The sequence below is a fragment of the Pleurodeles waltl genome, unplaced genomic scaffold (assembly GCF_031143425.1).
Source record: "Pleurodeles waltl isolate 20211129_DDA unplaced genomic scaffold, aPleWal1.hap1.20221129 scaffold_69, whole genome shotgun sequence".
In the NCBI taxonomy this organism is placed as follows: Eukaryota; Metazoa; Chordata; class Amphibia; order Caudata; family Salamandridae; genus Pleurodeles; species Pleurodeles waltl.
In genome coordinates, this window is record NW_027150390.1 from 57810 (window position 1) to 75017 (window position 17208).

The 17208-nt window shown below is 47.1% G+C and overlaps 9 non-coding genes across 9 annotated transcripts; all 9 read right to left on the bottom strand.

The window, feature by feature from the left end:
* Positions 1-1522: 1522 nt before the first annotated feature.
* On the bottom strand, positions 1523-1594 carry TRNAG-UCC (transfer RNA glycine (anticodon UCC)). Its single transcript has one exon. It is a non-coding gene; the product is annotated as a tRNA-Gly (tRNA).
* A 1532-nt stretch (positions 1595-3126) lies between these two features.
* Positions 3127-3198, bottom strand: TRNAG-UCC (transfer RNA glycine (anticodon UCC)). Its single transcript has one exon. It is a non-coding gene; the product is annotated as a tRNA-Gly (tRNA).
* A 1533-nt stretch (positions 3199-4731) lies between these two features.
* On the bottom strand, positions 4732-4803 carry TRNAG-UCC (transfer RNA glycine (anticodon UCC)). The gene has a single exon. It is a non-coding gene; the product is annotated as a tRNA-Gly (tRNA).
* Positions 4804-6325: 1522 nt separating this feature from the next.
* On the bottom strand, positions 6326-6397 carry TRNAG-UCC (transfer RNA glycine (anticodon UCC)). The gene has a single exon. It is a non-coding gene; the product is annotated as a tRNA-Gly (tRNA).
* Positions 6398-7922: 1525 nt separating this feature from the next.
* On the bottom strand, positions 7923-7994 carry TRNAG-UCC (transfer RNA glycine (anticodon UCC)). Its single transcript has one exon. It is a non-coding gene; the product is annotated as a tRNA-Gly (tRNA).
* A 1530-nt stretch (positions 7995-9524) lies between these two features.
* Positions 9525-9596, bottom strand: TRNAG-UCC (transfer RNA glycine (anticodon UCC)). The gene has a single exon. It is a non-coding gene; the product is annotated as a tRNA-Gly (tRNA).
* A 1533-nt stretch (positions 9597-11129) lies between these two features.
* Positions 11130-11201, bottom strand: TRNAG-UCC (transfer RNA glycine (anticodon UCC)). The gene has a single exon. It is a non-coding gene; the product is annotated as a tRNA-Gly (tRNA).
* Positions 11202-12734: 1533 nt separating this feature from the next.
* On the bottom strand, positions 12735-12806 carry TRNAG-UCC (transfer RNA glycine (anticodon UCC)). Its single transcript has one exon. It is a non-coding gene; the product is annotated as a tRNA-Gly (tRNA).
* Positions 12807-14328: 1522 nt separating this feature from the next.
* On the bottom strand, positions 14329-14400 carry TRNAG-UCC (transfer RNA glycine (anticodon UCC)). Its single transcript has one exon. It is a non-coding gene; the product is annotated as a tRNA-Gly (tRNA).
* Positions 14401-17208: the final 2808 nt, after the last annotated feature.

Sequence of the window (17208 nt, forward strand, 5' to 3'; positions counted from 1 at the left end):
ATGTTTTTTTTAAGCTCTAGACATCACAACCCTGAGTTCAATGACTATATTGCGCCAGTATCAGAGGTATTTTTGGTTTACAGACCAACATGAAAATCAGGAAAAAAGTTCTTGCAACTGCTAAGGAACTGGAGATTGAAACCCATGCAAAAGCTGCGCAGAAAAGGAGAAAGGGAAAGCAGCAGTTCAAATCATTGAAATAAGCATATATTGGCAGCAAGGGAAAAACAGCAGGGTAGAGAAAGAAAACAGCTCCACGAAATTCACAGGAGATTGATAATAGCAGGACAAAAAAAGGGAATAATAGCGTTCCAAGCAGGCTCAGAAAGAAGTGCGAGGGTCCCATCTTTCGTTAATGGTCATAACTGTGCATCATTTCCTTTGAAGTGTAGGGTTGATTCTCTGACCATCTGTCTCCCTGACTTTGAGCAGAGACCGATAGTTGAGCAGTCTCTTCCCACAAAAAGCTGGCACAAGCCTGCTGTTTTCCGCTCTGGCAGCGTGGAAACGAGAGAGTGGTCCTCACATGAAAAATAATCAATCCATGCTAGCAGAGGATGGTTTCAATCCATCGATCTCTGGGTTATGGGGACAGCACGCTTCCGCTGCGCCACTCTGCTTCCTGTTCAAAATGCTGTGGTTATGCAGATCAGGAGCCTTCAGAGGAGTGGCATGGGATCGCTGGAGCTATTCTGGCAGGGCTCTCACCTCATTTGCCTAAGAATGTCACAAGGCATGCTGGGTGCAGAATATCTTCGCCTTCCCCTCTCACAGTCAGTCATAGGGGAAAGTCAAGTCCCTCTCAGTCACTAGCCATGTCACGCCTTTGTCAAGACAGAAGCACCCCCACCCGCTCCTTCTCTGTGATCCTGCGCTACCATGCTCAGGTTTTGGCCTTACCTGGGAGCCAGAGGTGCACCCGGTGAGGGCTTGCCCGGTATGAGCGTTTGGGAGCGGTCGGGACGTGAGTGGACTTAGGACTGGAAGTTTTGTCCATTCGAAGCAGCCAACCTTCCTGCTGCAGACAGGGGCTGTTCCCTTGGGTTTCTTTCACCTTGCTCTCGGATAAATTTGGTTGTATGCTGCAGTTGCCTGCGATGACTACAAGGTGGCGCTGCTTTCAGGTAAGAGCACAAATATGCAGAAAATGTTGGGGACTTTTGCCACATTTATCGGTGGTGGGTCTCGCACATTTTTTCCAGGGGAGAGATATTGACCTGAAACACTTTTTACTGCAGAGATGCTGCAGTTCTAAAGGCTGGTCGGCCAGAAGGGCTTAGCCGTTTCATTGCCTGCCCCCCTGCAGCCCATTTATTACTAGCAGTTGTGAGTGGTGACTGCTGTTTGTAAAATATAAAAATTTCAGGACATAGAAAGTCGCAGACGGGGCTTTTGGGATGCCTGCCTATGTCTTTGTTTATTATTTATCTAATAGCTGAGTAATCTGGTCAAGATATTTCTCTTTTTTTTTACATATTGCGTTAGAATAGCTACTGCTTTCTTAATGTATAAATATTAGCACTGCGTTGGCCGGGAATCGAACCCGGGTCAACTGCTTGGAAGGCAGCTATGCTCACCACTATACCACCAACGCTCCATGGCATATGTTTTTTTTAAGCTCTAGACATCACAACCCTGAGTTCAATGACTATATTGCGCCAGTATCAGAGGTATTTTTGGTTTACAGACCAACATGAAAATCAGGAAAAAAGTTCTTGCAACTGCTAAGGAACTGGAGATTGAAACCCATGCAAAAGCTGCGCAGAAAAGGAGAAAGGGAAAGCAGCAGTTCAAATCATTGAAATAAGCATATATTGGCAGCAAGGGAAAAACAGCAGGGTAGAGAAAGAAAACAGCTCCACGAAATTCACAGGAGATTGATAATAGCAGGACAAAAAAAGGGAATAATAGCGTTCCAAGCAGGCTCAGAAAGAAGTGCGAGGGTCCCATCTTTCGTTAATGGTCATAACTGTGCATCATTTCCTTTGAAGTGTAGGGTTTATTCTCTGACCATCTGTCTCCCTGACTTTGAGCAGAGACCGATAGTTGAGCAGTCTCTTCCCACAAAAAGCTGGCACAAGCCTGCTGTTTTCCGCTCTGGCAGCGTGGAAACGAGAGAGTGGTCCTCACAAGAAAAATAATCAATCCATGCTAGCAGAGGATGGTTTCGATCCATCGATCTCTGGGTTATGGGCCCAGCACGCTTCCGCTGCGCCACTCTGCTTCCTGTTCAAAATGCTGTGGTTATGCAGATCAGGAGCCTTCAGAGGAGTGGCATGGGATCGCTGGAGCTATTCTGGCAGGGCTCTCACCTCATTTGCCTAAGAATGTCACAAGGCATGCTGGGTGCAGAAAATCTTCGCCTTCCCCTCTCACAGTCAGTCATAGGGGAAAGTCAAGTCCCTCTCAGTCACTAGCCATGTCACGCCTTTGTCAAGACAGAAGCACCCCCACCCGCTCTTTCTCTGTGATCCTGCGCTACCATGCTCAGGTTTTCGCCTTACCTGGGAGCCAGAGGTGCACCCGGTGAAGGCTTGCCCGGTATGAGCGTTTGGGAGCGTTTGGGACGTGAGTGGACTTAGGACTGGAAGTTCTGTCCATTCGAAGCAGCCAACCTTCCTGCTGCAGACAGGGGCTGTTCCCTTGGGTTTCTTTCACCTTGCTCTCGGATAAATTTGGTTGTATGCTGCAGTTGCCTGCGATGACTACAAGGTGGCGCTGCTTTCAAGTAAGAGCACAAATATGCAGAAAATGTCGGGGACTTTTGCCACATTTATCGGTGGTGGGTCTCGCACATTTTTTCCAGGGGAGAGATATTGACCTGAAACACTTTTTACTGCAGAGATGCTGCAGTTCTAAAGGCTGGTCGGGCAGAAGGGCTTAGCCGTTTCATTGCCTGCCCCCCTGCAGCCCATTTATTACCAGCAGTTGTGAGTGGTGACTGCTGTTTGTAAAATATAAAAATTTCAGGACATAGAAAGTCGCAGACGGGGCTTTTGGGATGCCTGCCTATGTCTTTGTTTATTATTTATCTAATAGCTGAGTAATCTGGTCAAGATATTTCTCTTTTTTTTAACATATTGCGTTAGAATAGCTACTGCTTTCTTAATGTATAAATATTAGCACTGCGTTGGCCGGGAATCGAACCCGGGTCAACTGCTTGGAAGGCAGCTATGCTCACCACTATACCACCAACGCTCCATGGCATATGTATTTTTTAAGCTCTAGACATCACAACCCTGAGTTCAATTACTATATTGCGCCAGTATCAGAGGTATTTTTGGTTTACAGACCAACATGAAAATCAGGAAAAAAGTTCTTGCAACTGCTAAGGAACTGGAGATTGAAACCCATGCAAAAGCTGCGCAGAAAAGGAGAAAGGGAAAGCAGCAGTTCAAATCATTGAAATAAGCATATATTGGCAGCAAGGGAAAAACAGCAGGGTAGAGAAAGAAAACAGCTCCACGAAATTCACAGGAGATTGATAATAGCAGGACAAAAAAAGGGAATAATAGCGTTCCAAGCAGGCTCAGAAAGAAGTGCGAGGGTCCCATCTTTCGCTAATGGTCATAACTGTGCATCATTTCCTTTGAAGTGTAGGGTTGATTCTCTGACCATCTGTCTCCCTGACTTTGAGCAGAGACCGATAGTTGAGCAGTCTCTTCCCACAAAAAGCTGGCACAAGCCTGCTGTTTTCCGCTCTGGCAGCATGGAAACGAGAGACTGGTCCTCACAAGAAAAAAAAATCAATCCATGCTAGCAGAGGATGGTTTCGATCCATCGGCCTCTGGGTTATGGGCCCAGCACGCTTCCGCTGCGCCACTCTGCTTCCTGCTCAAAATGCTGTGGTTATGCAGATCAGGAGCCTTCAGAGGAGTGGCATGGGATCGCTGGAGCTATTCTGGCAGGGCTCTCACCTCATTTGCCTAAGAATGTCACAAGGCATGCTGGGTGCAGAAAATCTTCGCCTTCCCCTCTCACAGTCAGTCATAGGGGAAAGTCAAGGCCCTCTCAGTCACTAGCCATGTCACGCCTTTGTCAAGACAGAAGCACCCCCACCCGCTCCTTCTCTGTGATCCTGCGCTACCATGCTCAGGTTTTGGCCTTACCTGGGAGCCAGAGGTGCACCCAGTGAGGGCTTGCCCGGTATGAGCGTTTGGGAGCGTTCGGGACGTGAGTGGACTTAGGACTGGAAGTTCTGTCCATTCGAAGCAGCCAACCTTCCTGCTGCAGACAGGGGCTGTTCCCTTGGGTTTCTTTCACCTTGCTCTCGGATAAATTTGGTTGTATGCTGCAGTTGCCTGCGATGACTACAAGGTGGCGCTGCTTTCAGGTAAGAGCACAAATATGCAGAAAATGTTGGGGACTTTTGCCACATTTATCGGTGGTGGGTCTCGCACATTTTTTCCAGGGGAGAGATATTGACCTGAAACACTTTTTACTGCAGAGATGCTGCAGTTCTAAAGGCTGGTCGGGCAGAAGGGCTTAGCCGTTTCATTGCCTGCCCCCCTGCAGCCCATTTATTACCAGCAGTTGTGAGTGGTGACTGCTGTTTGTAAAATATAAAAATGTCAGGACATAGAAAGTCGCAGACGGGGCTTTTGGGATGCCTGCCTATGTCTTTGTTTATTATTTATCTAATAGCTGAGTAATCTGGTCAAGATATTTCTCTTATTTTTAACATATTGTGTTAGAATTGCTACTGCTTTCTTAATGTATAAATATTAGCACTGCGTTGGCCGGGAATCGAACCCGGGTCAACTGCTTGGAAGGCAGCTATGCTCACCACTATACCACCAACGCTCCATGGCATATGTTTTTTTTAAGCTCTAGACATCACAACCCTGAGTTCAATGACTATATTGCACCAGTATCAGAGGTATTTTTGGTTTACAGACCAACATGAAAATCAGGAAAAAAGTTCTTGCAACTGCTAAGGAACTGGAGATTGAAACCAATGCAAAAGCTGCGCAGAAAAGGAGAAAGGGAAAGCAGCAGTTCAAATCATTGAAATAAGCATATATTGGCAGCAAGGGAAAAACAGCAGGGTAGAGAAAGAAAACAGCTCCACGAAATTCACAGGAGATTGATAATAGCAGGACAAAAAAAGGGAATAATAGCGTTCCAAGCAGGCTCAGAAAGAAGTGCGAGGGTCCCATCTTTCGTTAATGGTCATAACTGTGCATCATTTCCTTTGAAGTGTAGGGTTGATTCTCTGACCATCTGTCTCCCTGAGTTTGAGCAGAGACCGATAGTTGAGCAGTCTCTTCCCACAAAAAGCTGGCACAAGCCTGCTGTTTTCCGCTCTGGCAGCGTGGAAACGAGAGAGCGGTCCTCAAAAGAAAAAAAAATCAATCCATGCTAGCAGAGGATGGTTTCAATCCATCGACCTCTGGGTTATGGGCCCAGCACGCTTCCGCTGCGCCACTCTGCTTCCTGTTCAAAATGCTGTGGTTATGCAGATCAGGAGCCTTCAGAGGAGTGGCATGGGATCGCTGGAGCTATTCTGGCAGGGCTTTCACCTCATTTGCCTAAGAATGTCACAAGGCATGCTGGGTGCAGAAAATCTTCGCCTTCCCCTCTCACAGTCAGTCATAGGGGAAAGTCAAGTCCCTCTCAGTCACTAGCCATGTCACGCCTTTGTCAAGACAGAAGCACCCCCACCCGCTCCTTCTCTGTGATCCTGCGCTACCATGCTCAGGTTTTGGCCTTACCTGGGAGCCAGAGGTGCACCCGGTGAGGACGAGTGTTTGGGAGCGTTCGGGACGTGAGTGGACTTAGGACTGGAAGTTCTGTCCATTCGAAGCAGCTAACCTTCCTGCTGCAGACAGGGGCTGTTCCCTTGGGTTTCTTTCACCTTGCTCTCGGATAAATTTGGTTGTATGCTGCAGTTGCCTGTGATGACTACAAGGTGGCGCTGCTTTCAGGTAAGAGCACAAATATGCAGAAAATGTTGGGGACTTTTGCCACATTTATCGGTGGTGGGTCTCGCACATTTTTTCCAGGGGAGAGATATTGACCTGAAACACTTTTTACTGCAGAGATGCTGCAGTTCTAAAGGCTGGTAGGGCAGAAGGGCTTAGCCGTTTCATTGCCTGCCCCCCTGCAGCCCATTTATTACCAGCAGTTGTGAGTGGTGACTGCTGTTTGTAAAATATAAAAATTTCAGGACATAGAAAGTCTCAGACGGGGCTTTTGGGATGCCTGCCTATGTCTTTGTTTATTATTTATCTAATAGCTGAGTAATCTGGTCAAGATATTTCTCTTTTTTTTAACATATTGCGTTAGAATAGCTACTGCTTTCTTAATGTATAAATATTAGCACTGCGTTGGCCGGGAATCGAACCCGGGTCAACTGCTTGGAAGGCAGCTATGCTCACCACTATACCACCAACGCTCCATGGCATATGTTTTTTTTAAGCTCTAGACATCACAACCCTGAGTTCAATGACTATATTGCGCCAGTATCATAGGTATTTTTGGTTTACAGACCAACATGAAAATCAGGAAAAAAGTTCTTGCAACTTCTAAGGAACTGGAGATTGAAACCCATGCAAAAGCTGCGCAGAAAAGGAGAAAGGGAAAGCAGCAGTTCAAATCATTGAAATAAGCATATATTGGCAGCAAGGGAAAAACAGCAGTGTAGAGAAAGAAAACAGCTCCACGAAATTCACAGGAGATTGATAATAGCAGGACAAAAAAAGGGAATAATAGCGTTCCAAGCAGGCTCAGAAAGAAGTGCGAGGGTCCCATCTTTTGTTAATGGTCATAACTGTGCATCATTTCCTTTGAAGTGTAGGGTTGATTCTCTGACCATCTGTCTCCCTGACTTTGAGCAGAGACCGATAGTTGAGCAGTCTCTTCCCACAAAAAGCTGGCACAAGCCTGCTGTTTTCCGCTCTGGCAGCGTGGAAACGAGAGAGTGGTCCTCACAAGAAAAACAAATCAATCCATGCTAGCAGAGGATGGTTTCGATCCATCAACCTCTGGGTTATGGGCCCAGCACGCTTCCGCTGCGCCACTCTGCTTCCTGTTCAAAATGCTGTGGTTATGCAGATCAGGAGCCTTCAGAGGAGTGGCATGGGATCGCTGGAGCTATTCTGGCAGGGCTCTCACCTCATTTGCCTAAGAATGTCACAAGGCATGCTGGGTGCAGAAAATCTTCGCCTTCCCCTCTCACAGTCAGTCATAGGGGAAAGTCAAGGCCCTCTCAGTCACTAGCCATGTCACGCCTTTGTCAAGACAGAAGCACCCCCACCCGCTCCTTCTCTGTGATCCTGCGCTACCATGCTCAGGTTTTGGCCTTACCTGGGAGCCAGAGGTGCACCCGGTGCGGGCTTGCCCGGTATGAGCGTTTGAGAGCGTTCGGGACGTGAGTGGACTTAGGACTGGAAGTTCTGTCCATTCGAAGCAGCCAACCTTCCTGCTGCAGACAGGGGCTGTTCCCTTGGGTTTCTTTCACTTTGCTCTCGGATAAATTTGGTTGTATGCTGCAGTTGCCTGCGATGACTACAAGGTGGCGCTGCTTTCAGGTAAGAGCACAAATATGCAGAAAATGTTGGGGACTTTTGCCACATTTATCGGTGGTGGGTCTCGCACATTTTTTCCAGGGGAGAGATATTGACCTGAAACACTTTTTACTGCAGAGATGCTGCAGTTCTAAAGGCTGGTCGGGCAGAAGGGCTTAGCCGTTTCATTGCCTGCCCCCCATTTATTACCAGCAGTTGTGAGTGGTGACTGCTGTTTGTAAAATATAAAAATTTCAGGACATAGAAAGTCGCAGACGGGGCTTTTGGGATGCCTGCCTATGTCTTTGTTTATTATTTATCTAATAGCTGAGTAATCTGGTCAAGATATTTCTCTTTTTTTTAACATATTGCGTTAGAATAGCTACTGCTTTCTTAATGTATAAATATTAGCACTGCGTTGGCCGGGAATCAAACCCGGGTCAACTGCTTGGAAGGCAGCTATGCTCACCACTATACCACCAACGCTCCATGGCATATGTTTTTTTTAAGCTCTAGACATCACAACCCTGAGTTCAATTACTATATTGCACCAGTATCAGAGGTATTTTTGGTTTACAGACCAACATGAAAATCAGGAAAAAAGTTCTTGCAACTGCTAAGGAACTGGAGATTGAAACCCATGCAAAAGCTGCGCAGAAAAGGAGAAAGGGAAAGCAGCAGTTCAAATCATTGAAATAAGCATATTGGCAGCAAGGGAAAAACAGCAGGGTAGAGAAAGAAAACAGCTCCATGAAATTCACAGGAGATTGATAATAGCAGGACAAAAAAAGGGAATAATAGCGTTCCAAGCAGGCTCAGAAAGAAGTGCGAGGGTCCCATCTTTCGTTAATGGTCATAACTGTGCATCATTTCCTTTGAAGTGTAGGGTTGATTCTCTGACCATTTGTCTCCCTGACTTTGAGCAGAGACCGATAGTTGAGCAGTCTCTTCCCACAAAAAGCTGGCACAAGCCTGCTGTTTTCCGCTCTGGCAGCGAGGAAACGAGAGAGTGGTCCTCACAAGAAAAATAATCAATCCATGCTAGCAGAGAATGGTTTCGATCCATCGATCTCTGGGTTATGGGCCCAGCACGCTTCCGCTGCGCCACTCTGCTTCCTGTTCAAAATGCTGTGGTTATGCAGATCAGGAGCCTTCAGAGGAGTGGCATGGGATCGCTGGAGCTATTCTGGCAGGGCTCTCACCTCATTTGCCTAAGAATGTCACAAGGCATGCTGGGTGCAGAAAATCATCGCCTTCCCCTCTCACAGTCAGTCATAGGGGAAAGTCAAGGCCCTCTCAGTCACTAGCCATGTCACGCCTTTGTCAAGACAGAAGCACCCCCACCTGCTCCTTCTCTGTGATCCTGCGCTACCATGCTCAGGTTTTGGCCTTACCTGGGAGCTAGAGGTGCAGCCGGTGAGGGCTTGCCCGGTATGAGCGTTTGAGAGCGTTCGGGACGTGAGTGGACTTAGGACTGGAAGTTCTGTCCATTCGAAGCAGCCAACCTTTCTGCTGCAGACAGGGGCTGTTCCCTTGGGTTTCTTTCACCTTGCTCTTGGATAAATTTGGTTGTATGCTGCAGTTGCCTGCGATGACTACAAGGTGGCGCTGCTTTCAGGTAAGAGCACAAATATGCAGAAAATGTTGGGGACTTTTGCCACATTTATCGGTGGTGGGTCTCGCACATTTTTTCCAGGGGAGAGATATTGACCTGAAACACTTTTTACTGCAGAGATGCTGCAGTTCTAAAGGCTGGTCGGGCAGAAGGGCTTAGCCGTTTCATTGCCTGCCCCCCTGCAGCCCATTTATTAAAAGCAGTTGTGAGTGGTGACTGCTGTTTGTAAAATATAAAAATTTCAGGACATAGAAAGTCGCAGACGGGGCTTTTGGGATGCCTGCCTATGTCTTTGTTTATTATTTATCTAATAGCTGAGTAATCTGGTCAAGATATTTCTCTTTTTTTTAACATATTGCGTTAGAATAGCTACTGCTTTCTTAATGTATAAATATTAGCACTGCGTTGGCCGGGAATCGAACCCGGGTCAACTGCTTGGAAGGCAGCTATGCTCACCACTATACCACCAACGCTCCATGGCATATGTTTTTTTTAAGCTCTAGACATCACAACCCTGAGTTCAATTACTATATTGCACCAGTATCAGAGGTATTTTTGGTTTACAGACCAACATGAAAATCAGGAAAAAAGTTCTTGCAACTGCTAAGGAACTGGAGATTGAAACCCATGCAAAAGCTGCGCAGAAAAGGAGAAAGGGAAAGCAGCAGTTCAAATCATTGAAATAAGCATATATTGGCAGCAAGGGAAAAACAGCAGGGTAGAGAAAGAAAACAGCTCCACGAAATTCACAGGAGATTGATAATAGCAGGACAAAAAAAGGGAATAATAGCGTTCCAAGCAGGCTCAGAAAGAAGTGCGAGGGTCCCATCTTTCGTTAATGGTCATAACTGTGCATCATTTCCTTTGAAGTGTAGGGTTGATTCTCTGACCATCTGTCTCCCTGACTTTGAGCAGAGACCGATAGTTGAGCAGTCTCTTCCCACAAAAAGCTGGCACAAGCCTGCTGTTTTCCGCTCTGGCAGCGTGGAAACGAGAGAGTGGTCCTCACAAGAAAAAAAAATCAATCCATGCTAGCAGAGGATGGTTTCGATCCATCGACCTCTGGGTTATGGGCCCAGCACGCTTCCGCTGCGCCACTCTGCTTCCTGTTTAAAATGCTGTGGTTATGCAGATCAGGAGCCTTCAGAGGAGTGGCATGGGATCGCTGGAGCTATTCTGGCAGGGCTCTCACCTCATTTGCCTAAGAATGTCACAAGGCATGCTGGGTGCAGAAAATCTTCGCCTTCCCCTCTCACAGTCAGTCATAGGGGAAAGTCAAGTCCCTCTCAGTCACTAGCCATGTCACGCCTTTGTCAAGACAGAAGCACCCCCACCCGCTCCTTCTCTGTGATCCTGCGCTACCATGCTCAGGTTTTGGCCTTACCTGGGAGCCAGAGGTGCACCTGGTGAGGGTTTGCCCGGTATGAGCGTTTGGGAGCGTTCGGGACGTGAGTGGACTTAGGACTGGAAGTTCTGTCCATTCGAAGCAGCCAACCTTCCTGCTGCAGACAGGGGCTGTTCCCTTGGGTTTCTTTCACCTTGCTCTCGGATAAATTTGGTTGTATGCTGCAGTTGCCTGCGATGACTACAAGGTGGCGCTGCTTTCAGGTAAGAGCACAAATATGCAGAAAATGTTGGGGACTTTTGCCACATTTATCGGTGGTGGGTCTCGCACATTTTTTCCAGGGGAGAGATATTGACCTGAAACACTTTTTACTGCAGAGATGCTGCAGTTCTAAAGGCTGGTCGGGCAGAAGGGCTTAGCCGTTTCATTGCCTGCCCCCCTGCAGCCCATTTATTACCAGCAGTTGTGAGTGGTGACTGCTGTTTGTAAAATATAAAAATTTCAGGACATAGAAAGTCGCAGACGGGGCTTTTGGGATGCCTGCCTATGTCTTTGTTTATTATTTATCTAATAGCTGAGTAATCTGGTCAAGATATTTCTCTTTTTTTTTACATATTGCGTTAGAATAGCTACTGCTTTCTTAATGTATAAATATTAGCACTGCGTTGGCCGGGAATCGAACCCGGGTCAACTGCTTGGAAGGCAGCTATGCTCACCACTATACCACCAACGCTCCATGGCATATATTTTTTTTAAGCTCTAGACATCACAACCCTGAGTTCAATGACTATATTGCGCCAGTATCAGAGGTATTTTTGGTTTACAGACCAACATGAAAATCAGGAAAAAAGTTCTTGCAACTGCTAAGGAACTGGAGATTGAAACCCATGCAAAAGCTGCGCAGAAAAGGAGAAAGGGAAAGCAGCAGTTCAAATCATTGAAATAAGCATATATTGGCAGCAAGGGAAAAACAGCAGGGTAGAGAAAGAAAACAGCTCCACGAAATTCACAGGAGATTGATAATAGCAGGACAAAAAAAGGGAATAATAGCGTTCCAAGCAGGCTCAGAAAGAAGTGCGAGGGTCCCATCTTTCGTTAATGGTCATAACTGTGCATCATTTCCTTTGAAGTGTAGGGTTGATTCTCTGACCATCTGTCTCCCTGACTTTGAGCAGAGACCGATAGTTGAGCAGTCTCTTCCCACAAAAAAATGGCACAAGCCTGCTGTTTTCCGCTCTGGCAGCGTGGAAACGAGAGAGTGGTCCTCACAAGAAAAACAAATCAATCCATGCTAGCAGAGGATGGTTTCGATCCATCGACCTCTGGGTTATGGGCCCAGCACGCTTCCGCTGCGCCACTCTGCTTCCTGTTCCAAATGCTGTGGTTATGCAGATCAGGAGCCTTCAGAGGAGTGGCATGGGATCGCTGGAGCTATTCTGGCAGGGCTCTCACCTCATTTGCCTAAGAATGTCACAAGGCATGCTGGGTGCAGAAAATCTTCGCCTTCCCCTCTCACAGTCAGTCATATGGGAAAGTCAAGGCACTCTCAGTCACTAGCCATGTCACGCCTTTGTCAAGACAGAAGCACCCCCACCCGCTCCTTCTCTGTGATCCTGCGCTACCATGCTCAGGTTTTGGCCTTACCTGGGAGCCAGAGGTGCACCCGGTGAGGGCTTGCCCGGTATGAGCGTTTGAGAGCGTTCGGGACGTGAGTGGACTTAGGACTGGAAGTTCTGTCCATTCGAAGCAGCCAACCTTCCTGCTGCAGACAGGGGCTGTTCCCTTGGGTTTCTTTCACCTTGCTCTCGGATAAATTTGGTTGTATGCTGCAGTTGCCTGCGATGACTACAAGGTGGCGCTGCTTTCAGGTAAGAGCACAAATATGCAGAAAATGTTGGGGACTTTTGCCACATTTATCGGTGGTGGGTCTCGCACATTTTTTCCAGGGGAGAGATATTGACCTGAAACACTTTTTACTGCAGAGATGCTGCAGTTCTAAAGGCTGGTCGGGCAGAAGGGCTTAGCCGTTTCATTGCCTGCCCCCCTGCAGCCCATTTATTACCAGCAGTTGTGAGTGGTGACTGCTGTTTGTAAAATATAAAAATTTCAGGACATAGAAAGTCGCAGACGGGGCTTTTGGGATGCCTGCCTATGTCTTTGTTTATTATTTATCTAATAGCTGAGTAATCTGGTCAAGATATTTCTCTTTTTTTTAACATATTGCGTTAGAATAGCTACTGCTTTCTTAATGTATAAATATTAGCACTGCGTTGGCCGGGAATCAAACCCGGGTCAACTGCTTGGAAGGCAGCTATGCTCACCACTATACCACCAACGCTCCATGGCATATGTTTTTTTTAAGCTCTAGACATCACAACCCTGAGTTCAATGACTATATTGCACCAGTATCAGAGGTATTTTTGGTTTACAGACCAACATGAAAATCAGGAAAAAAGTTCTTGCAACTGCTAAGGAACTGGAGATTGAAACCAATGCAAAAGCTGCGCAGAAAAGGAGAAAGGGAAAGCAGCAGTTCAAATCATTGAAATAAGCATATATTGGCAGCAAGGGAAAAACAGCAGGGTAGAGAAAGAAAACAGCTCCACGAAATTCACAGGAGATTGATAATAGCAGGACAAAAAAAGGGAATAATAGCGTTCCAAGCAGGCTCAGAAAGAAGTGCGAGGGTCCCATCTTTCGTTAATGGTCATAACTGTGCATCATTTCCTTTGAAGTGTAGGGTTGATTCTCTGACCATCTGTCTCCCTGACTTTGAGCAGAGACCGATAGTTGAGCAGTCTCTTCCCATAAAAAGCTGGCACAAGCCTGCTGTTTTCCGCTCTGGCAGCGTGGAAACGAGAGAGTGGTCCTCAAAAGAAAAAAAAATCAATCTATGCTAGCAGAGGATGGTTTCGATCCATCGACCTCTGGGTTATGGGCCCAGCACGCTTCCGCTGCGCCACTCTGCTTCCTGTTCAAAATGCTGTGGTTATGCAGATCAGGAGCATTCAGAGGAGTGGCATGGGATCGCTGGAGCTATTCTGGCAGGGCTCTCACCTCATTTGCCTAAGAATGTCACAAGGCATGCTGGGTGCAGAAAATCTTCGCCTTCCCCTCTCACAGTCAGTCATAGGGGAAAGTCAAGTCCCTCTCAGTCACTAGCCATGTCACGCCTTTGTCAAGACAGAAGCACCCCCACCCGCTCCTTCTCTGTGATCCTGCGCTACCATGCTCAGGTTTTGGCCTTACCTGGGAGCCAGAGGTGCACCCGGTGAGGGTGAGCGTTTGGGAGCGTTCGGGACGTGAGTGGACTTAGGACTGGAAGTTCTGTCCATTCGAAGCAGCCAACCTTCCTGCTGCAGACAGGGGCTGTTCCCTTGGGTTTATTTCACCTTGCTCTCGGATAAATTTGGTTGTATGATGCAGTTGCCTGTGATGACTACAAGGTGGCGCTGCTTTCAGGTAAGAGCACAAATATGCAGAAAATGTTGGGGACTTTTGCCACATTTATCGGTGGTGGGTCTCGCACATTTTTTCCAGGGGAGAGATATTGACCTGAAACACTTTTTACTGCAGAGATGCTGCAGTTCTAAAGGCTGGTAGGGCAGAAGGGCTTAGCCGTTTCATTGCCTGCCCCCCTGCAGCCCATTTATTACCAGCAGTTGTGAGTGGTGACTGCTGTTTGTAAAATATAAAAATTTCAGGACATAGAAAGTCTCAGACGGGGCTTTTGGGATGCCTGCCTATGTCTTTGTTTATTATTTATCTAATAGCTGAGTAATCTGGTCAAGATAATTCTCTTTTTTTTAACATATTGCGTTAGAATAGCTACTGCTTTCTTAATGTATAAATATTAGCACTGTGTTGGCCGGGAATCGAACCCGGGTCAACTGCTTGGAAGGCAGCTATGCTCACCACTATACCACCAACGCTCCATGGCATATGTTTTTTTTAAGCTCTAGACATCACAACCCTGAGTTCAATGACTATATTGCGCCAGTATCAGAGGTATTTTTGGTTTACAGACCAACATGAAAATCAGGAAAAAAGTTCTTGCAACTGCTAAGGAACTGGAGATTGAAACCCATGCAAAAGCTGCGCAGAAAAGGAGAATGGGAAAGCAGCAGTTCAAATCATTGAAATAAGCATATATTGGCAGCAAGGGAAAAACAGCAGGGTAGAGAAAGAAAATAGCTCCACGAAATTCACAGGAGATTGATAATAGCAGGACAAAAAAAGGGAATAATAGCGTTCCAAGCAGGCTCAGAAAGAAGTGCGAGGGTCCCATCTTTCGTTAATGGTCATAACTGTGCATCATTTCCTTTGAAGTGTAGGGTTGATTCTCTGACCATCTGTCTCCCTGACTTTGAGCAGAGACCGATAGTTGAGCAGTCTCTTCCCACAAAAAGCTGGCACAAGCCTGCTGTTTTCCGCTCTGGCAGCGTGGAAACGAGAGAGTGGTCCTCACAAGAAAAAAAAATCAATCCATGCTAGCAGAGGATGGTTTCGATCCATCGAACTCTGGGTTATGGGCCCAGCACGCTTCAGCTGCGCCACTCTGCTTCCTGTTCAAAATGCTGTGGTTATGCAGATCAGGAGCCTTAAGAGGAGTGGCATGGGATCGCTGGAGCAATTCTGGCAGGGCTCTCACCTCATTTGCCTAAGAATGTCACAAGGCATGCTGGGTGCAGAAAATCTTCGCCTTCCCCTCTCACAGTCAGTCATAGGGGAAAGTCAAGGCCCTCTCAGTCACTAGCCATGTCACGCCTTTGTCAAGACAGAAGCACCCCCACCCGCTCCTTCTCTGTCATCCTGCGCTACCATGCTCAGGTTTTGGCCTTACCTGGGAGCCAGAGGTGCACCCGGTGAGGGCTTGCCCGGTATGAGCGTTTGGGAGCGTTCGGGACGTGAGTGGACTTAGGACTGGAAGTTCTGTCCATTCGAAGCAGCCAACCTTCCTGCTGCAGACAGGGGCTGTTCCCTTGGGTTTCTTTCAGCTTGCTCTCGGATAAATTTGGTTGTATGCTGCAGTTGCCTGCGATGACTACAAGGTGGCGCTGCTTTCAGGTAAGAGCACAAATATGCAGAAAATGTTGGGGACTTTTGCCACATTTATCGGTGGTGGGTCTCGCACATTTTTTCCAGGGGAGAAATATTGACCTGAAACACTTTTTACTGCAGAGATGCTGCAGTTCTAAAGGCTGGTCGGGCAGAAGGGCTTAGCCGTTTCATTGCCTGCCCCCCTGCAGCCCATTTATTACCAGCAGTTGTGAGTGGTGACTGCTGTTTGTAAAATATAAAAATTTCAGGACATAGAAAGTCGCAGACGGGGCTTTTGGGATGCCTGCCTATGTCTTTGTTTATTATTTATCTAATAGCTGAGTAATCTGGTCAAGATATTTTTCTTTTTTTTAACATATTGCGTTAGAATAGCTACTGCTTTCTTAATGTATAAATATTAGCACTGCGTTGGCCGGGAATCAAACCCAGGTCAACTGCTTGGAAGGCAGCTATGCTCACCACTATACCACCAACGCTCCATGGTATATTTTTTTTTAAGCTCTAGACATCACAACCCTGAGTTCAATTACTATATTGCACCAGTATCAGAGGTATTTTTGGTTTACAGACCAACATGAAAATCAGGAAAAAAGTTCTTGCAACTGCTAAGGAACTGGAGATTGAAACCCATGCAAAAGCTGCGCAGAAAAGGAGAAAGGGAAAGCAGCAGTTCAAATCATTGAAATAAGCATATATTGGCAGCAAGGGAAAAACAGCAGGGTAGAGAAAGAAAACAGCTCCACGAAATTCACAGGAGATTGATAATAGTAGGAGAAAAAAAGGGAATAATAGCGTTCCAAGCAGGCTCAGAAAGAAGTGCGAGGGTCCCATCTTTCGTTAATGGTCATAACTGTGCATCATTTCCTTTGAAGAGTAGGGTTGATTCTCTGACCATCTGTCTCCCTGACTTTGAGCAGAGACCAATAGTTGAGCAGTCTCTTCCCACAAAAAGCTGGCACAAGCCTGCTGTTTTCCGCTCTGGCAGCGTGGAAACCAGAGAGTGGTCCTCACAAGAAAAAAAAATCAATCCATGCTAGCAGAGGATGGTTTCGATCCATCGACCTCTGGGTTATGGGCCCAGCACGCTTCCGCTGCGCCACTCTGCTTCCTGTTCAAAATGCTGTGGTTATGCAGATCAGGAGCCTTCAGAGGAGTGGCATGGGATCGCTGGAGCTATTCTGGCAGGGCTCTCACCTAATTTGCCGAAGAATGTCACAAGGCATGCTGGGTGCAGAAAATCTTCGCCTTCCCCTCTCACAGTCAGTCATAGGGGAAAGTCAAGGCCCTCTCAGTCACTAGCCATGTCACGCCTTTGTCAAGACAGAAGCACCCCCACCCGCTCCTTCTCTGTGATCCTGCGCTACCGAGCTCAGGTTTTGGCCTTACTTGGGAGCCAGAGGTGCACCCGGTGAGGGCTTGCCCGGTATGAGCGTTTGAGAGTGTTCGGGACGTGAGTGGACTTAGGACTGGAAGTTCTGTCCATTCGAAGCAGCCAACCTTCCTGCTGCAGACAGGGGCTGTTCCCTTGGGTTTCTTTCACCTTGCTCTCGGATAAATTTGGTTGTATGCTGCAGTTGCCTGCGATGACTACAAGGTGGCGCTGCTTTCAGGTAAGAGCACAAATATGCAGAAAATGTTGGGGACTTTTGCCACATTTATCGGTGGTGGGTCTCGCACAT